Here is a 5,000-nt window from a genome sequence, read left to right as displayed (position 1 = left end):
AAACATATACAGTTAAAAAAAACTAAAAAAAACCCAACAGGAAACATGATTACAAGCTTTGTAGTTCAATCAAGACCTTGATGCCTCTCTTATTTACATTTGCATTTGAAGTGTGAACTGGGTCAGAGCTCTGAGCTTCAATCGTGTGTTGTTCTTTTTTTTCTTTAGCTTAGCTAAGCATTATTGCTGGAAACAGGGTGAGCAGCTAGCTTGTCCCTGTCCAACGTTAAAGTTAAAGAGAAGTCGTACCTGGCCCTTCTTGTTCTGATAGTTTTTTGTCCATAACTGTCATTTTTAGTTTTCACTGCTGAGTAGACTGCATCTGAATCCGTCTCTGCAGAAGTAAACAATCAGAATTATGTGAAATTACAACAGGTATAACAACTGCACAACTTTTATACTATAGCAGAGCTGTGGGAAACTTTCTACCCTAATGTTGCATCATGAAGAGAATAAGCGACAACTTTAAAAAAAACCACAGCAGCATTTCATACTTTTTTTTTTATCTTAATGCCACTGCTATGAAAAAAAAAGATTGGCCACATGAAGCTGAGGGGTGTTTCTGTGAAAAAGAAAAGCGGACGACCACAAAGCTGCTACTGCTTTCAGTACAGACTGACTTGCTTCACCTCAGCACAAAGCAAACACTTTCTCACAGTATAACCATTATTACTGTCCAAACTAGGACAAACTGCAGTGAGAAGCAGCTTCAGACTACAGTTAACTGGAATCATCAACATGATTAATGCATGTGCTCAACGTGTCAGGATGGTACAGAAACTACTAAATTATCAACGTTATAGACGTCAGATTTTTTATAGAGACTGGGAAATGCTTTTAAATTAATTTTAAAATGAACAGCTCTGTGTTGAAACACCTGCAGCTGAAGTGTTTTCTTTCTATCAGAAACAGGATGCTGGACGAGTGCAGAGCTGTTAGCTTCAGTTAACCACAGACCACAAACACACAGTCCAGCTCACAGTGAACAACACTCACAGTGTGACACTTAAGGCAATTAGACCTGACTAAGCTGACCTATTTTCAGACAAAGGAAACAAGTTCATAACTACACTTAGCAAGTTTTGTTTGCTTGTTTTACTGTTACAACAGTCCACATTTTTAAACTTCTGAACTTCCCTCATATGTCCCATCATCAAGATTAAGCAACAGTGCTAATCTTATTCTACCTTCATATTCAACTGTGTGCCTGACACATTTGAAGAGGAAAAAATCAGAGATGTTATTCATCGTCCAAACTATGATCAAAACACACATTCTCAAACATTTCCAGTTCCTTAACTATCTTCGCTCCTACTTTCCATAAATTTGTTCACATTATAAAGCTGCATGGAAGTCCTTCTAAAAGGAAATCTACCCACTCAGTGGCCTTCCTGGCAATGCCTCCTAACAGATATTTGGGCAGTTTTATTAAAATCTATGACCAAATAGATAGGAAATGCCATTTAAGCCACAAGGTCACCAGCATGTGAGAAACTGTGTGTGTAAAATCACAAGTCGAATCTGATGAAACCTGCTTAAAAACCTGGGTCTAGGGGTCTCAAAAAAACTAAACGTAGAATCTATCTTGACTAGTTCAAACAGAATGAACTCTGGAACCAATTCAAATAACACATGTCCTGGCACTTTGTCTCTAAATTTGGGCCAATTGTTTAGAAAGATTTGTGTCACATTCAGACCTAAAATCAGCAGTTAACCAAACATCACAACTGACTCGAACCACTGCACCACTGTGACGTGTGTACTATTAGATATGATTTAAAAAATAAGTTCTCACCACTTTTTCAGCAAATGTGCTGTTGTGCCATTTTAGAATATAATTTACAGATCTTTATATATTGTTTTTGTTAATAATTGAATAGAACAAAAAGTTTTGTTGGTGAATTTGATTCAGGTGACACAGGTCGGACTAATTATGTTGACTCTAAGATTATATTCTAAAAAACAACACTTAAAGTTATTGTTTGATAGTGTGCATTGAATGTTCTAAGCATATATAAAACACTACTTTTCACTACTTTTACACAGTAAAGTCATGTGTCCACTGTGCAGCTGTGTTGATATAATGAGTGAATGATTTGATCTTTTCACTGCCTGCTGTGTTTCCTCGACTCCTGAGCAAAGATAAAGAGTCAGTTCAGACCTGCAGTTGGTCCTCGTGGTGTTTGAACTTGAATTCAGCCTGATTTGTTTTTCATGTCTTCTCCTCCATCATCAGTTATCAGGAGAGCAGACAGTCAAAGTACAAGAATTCAAACAAACACAGAGATTCTACTTACAGAGCAGACACAGCACAGATGTTTCCTTCATCGTCCTTCTCACTCATTTGAGCTTTTTCATTTCTGTCACTGACACCAAGTAAAGCCCGCCCTCTTCCTCTGAGTCTGTGTTTCTTTTGTTCAAACAGGGTTGTACTAATTTCTTGTTAAGATGCCTATGCTAAATTATATTAAAATATAAACTCAATGTCAGTGTCAAAGATTCCCTCAGTCTGGTGTTGATGAGCTGTGATTCCGTTAATGAACAAATTCAAATAACCGTTAAGTGGTTCATTCAATTTTATAATGTCTTAGTGGTTAAAGCTTTCTTTTGGGTGTCATGTTTTTAGTATTTTTGGTTGTGAAGCACTTTTTAATATTTCCCTTTAAAGGGACTGTATGAATAAAATCTTGCTTACCTCACTGATGAGTATGATGTGAAACACAGGAATCAAACCAGGGACGCTGCTGTTATGGAGCTGAACTGGAACCATTCAGACACTGAGGCCCTCTGAACACATTACAGCTGTGCAGAGACACACTGATGACTGACTGGAACACTATGATTCACAGATTATTGAAATGCTACCCTTCAATGTTGCCACTTGAGCGAGATATTTGACTTTAAATCTTGACATGGATACAAGCAGATCATCAGTGAGAGTCACTTAATATTAAAATTAGTACCATCCATTCGCTTCCGCTTATCCTTTTCAGGGTCGCGGGGGGCGCTGGAGCCTATCCCAGCTGTCATAGGGCGAGAGGCGGGGTACACCCTGGACAGGTCGCCAGTCTGTCGCAGGGCCAACACACAGGGACAGACAACCATTCACACTCACATTCACTCGCACATTCACACCTAGTGGCAATTTGGATTATCCAATTAACCTATCCCCACAAGCTGCATGTCTTTGGACGGTGGGAGGAAGCCGGAGTACCCGGAGAGAACCCACGCAAACACGGGGAGAACATGCAAACTCCACACAGAAAGACCCCGGCCTGATGGTGGAATTGAACTCAGGACCTTCTTGCTGTGCGGCAACAGTGCTAACCACCGTGCCACCGTGTTAAATTAGTACCATCAGCGTTAATCTTATTAAAAGGACGTTAATATCATAACCGTATTAAAGCAGCAAATCTCAGTTAGCTAGCTATTGGAACCATTGGAACCATTGGAAGGATATTTAAATTCATGACTGCACTTTCAGACTAAAGATATGAACATTAATACCTATGTTTTATCGTCTTTCAAAGAGTAATATTTCTACATTATCGAAGCAAGAAGAAACAATATAGAGCAACATCATTACATGAGTTTGTGATGCAGCTTTTGCGAGCACTGTTGCATTAAGCCTACAAAGTTCTGGGTTCTAACTTCCTTCAGCTGCTATCATGGGATTGTGTGTTCTCCCACAGTTTAAAAAGATATGCTGTGTGGAAATTAACTGAAAATCTTCCACAGTTTTTACATGAAAAGCTGACATCAACAATACTGTATTATTCATATTAATGTTTTCAACTGGTGGATGTTAAGAGGTTATATTGCTGGCATTTGCAAAGCAGCTGCCCTGCTGTAATGCTCAGTGTTGCCAGTAGGTAGAAGCAGACTTCAACTCTGAGTCATGTCCCTTTGCAAATTCACTGAGAAGTTTGAAAGGAGGAGCTCTGTGCTGTGATCCAGAACGAAGTCCAGCCTGGGTTATAGGTTTGAAGGTTTTCATACAATAAAACACTTCTTTGTCTTCATGGTGAAGTCCTGAGTGTGGTACTACACACTCAGGTTGATTTGAGGTGAACATAAAGAACAACTCCACACAAACAGCTGACAAACACACAAACTCTTATCTCCGATATATGTGCTCATTTTCAGCTAAAGCTAAAAGAAAAATCCAAAACAAAACAAAAAGGAAAAACAGCAGATCAATTTGGACTTCATGCACTTCTACTCTAATATGTATCTCAAAAAACAGCTTGTAGTACAATCTACAGGGTGGGCCATTTATATGGATACACCGTAATAACATGGGAATGGTTGGTGATATTAAAGTCCTGTTTGTGGCACATTAGTATATGTGAGGGGACAAACTCCTCAAGATGGGTGGTGACTATGGTGGCCATTCAGAAGTCGGCCATCTTGGATACAACTTTTGTTTTTTCAATAGGAAGAGGGCCATGTGACACATCAAACTTATTGGTAATGTCACGTCACATTCTGGGTGGTAACCTGCATGTGCGGCCATATTGGAGGCACTCGGAGGTAAACACTGCAATGGATCAATGTCCGAAACCACAGAAAAGCTCCTCAAAATGCGTTATGGATGCAAAGGTATACAGGGAAGGACTTGGTCCACAGGTAAGGGCACGATATTTGGAAAAGTTAGGTTTTATTGGTGTGCAGATCCAAACGAGTTGGCTCCTTCATCTTGGATCAATGACGAGCCGGAGAGTCTTCCGTCTATTGCGTATCTTGATATCAACTACCTGGTTTTCTTGCCCAGAAGACAGCAGACCTTAAATCTTATAAAAGTTTGGAGGCCTATAACCAGATGGTGTGTGGATGGGTGAGGGAGATGCAGTATCAAGTCATTAGCGACAGATGTGTTGTGAATGCCAAAGTAAGTAACGCAATAACATCTTTAATCAGCCAAACCTTAACTGTATGATATCATCCCTTACCAAAAAGTAGCATACTTCGAGTATATTTTATTAAGTATGCTTAACTAT

This window comes from Haplochromis burtoni, unplaced genomic scaffold (genome assembly GCF_018398535.1).
Source record: "Haplochromis burtoni strain Fernald_Lab_line unplaced genomic scaffold, NCSU_Asbu1 Contig_1300, whole genome shotgun sequence".
Lineage (NCBI taxonomy): Eukaryota > Metazoa > Chordata > Actinopteri > Cichliformes > Cichlidae > Haplochromis > Haplochromis burtoni.
The sequence above is the reverse complement of the archived record's forward strand: the minus strand, read 5'-3'. Positions refer to the sequence as shown.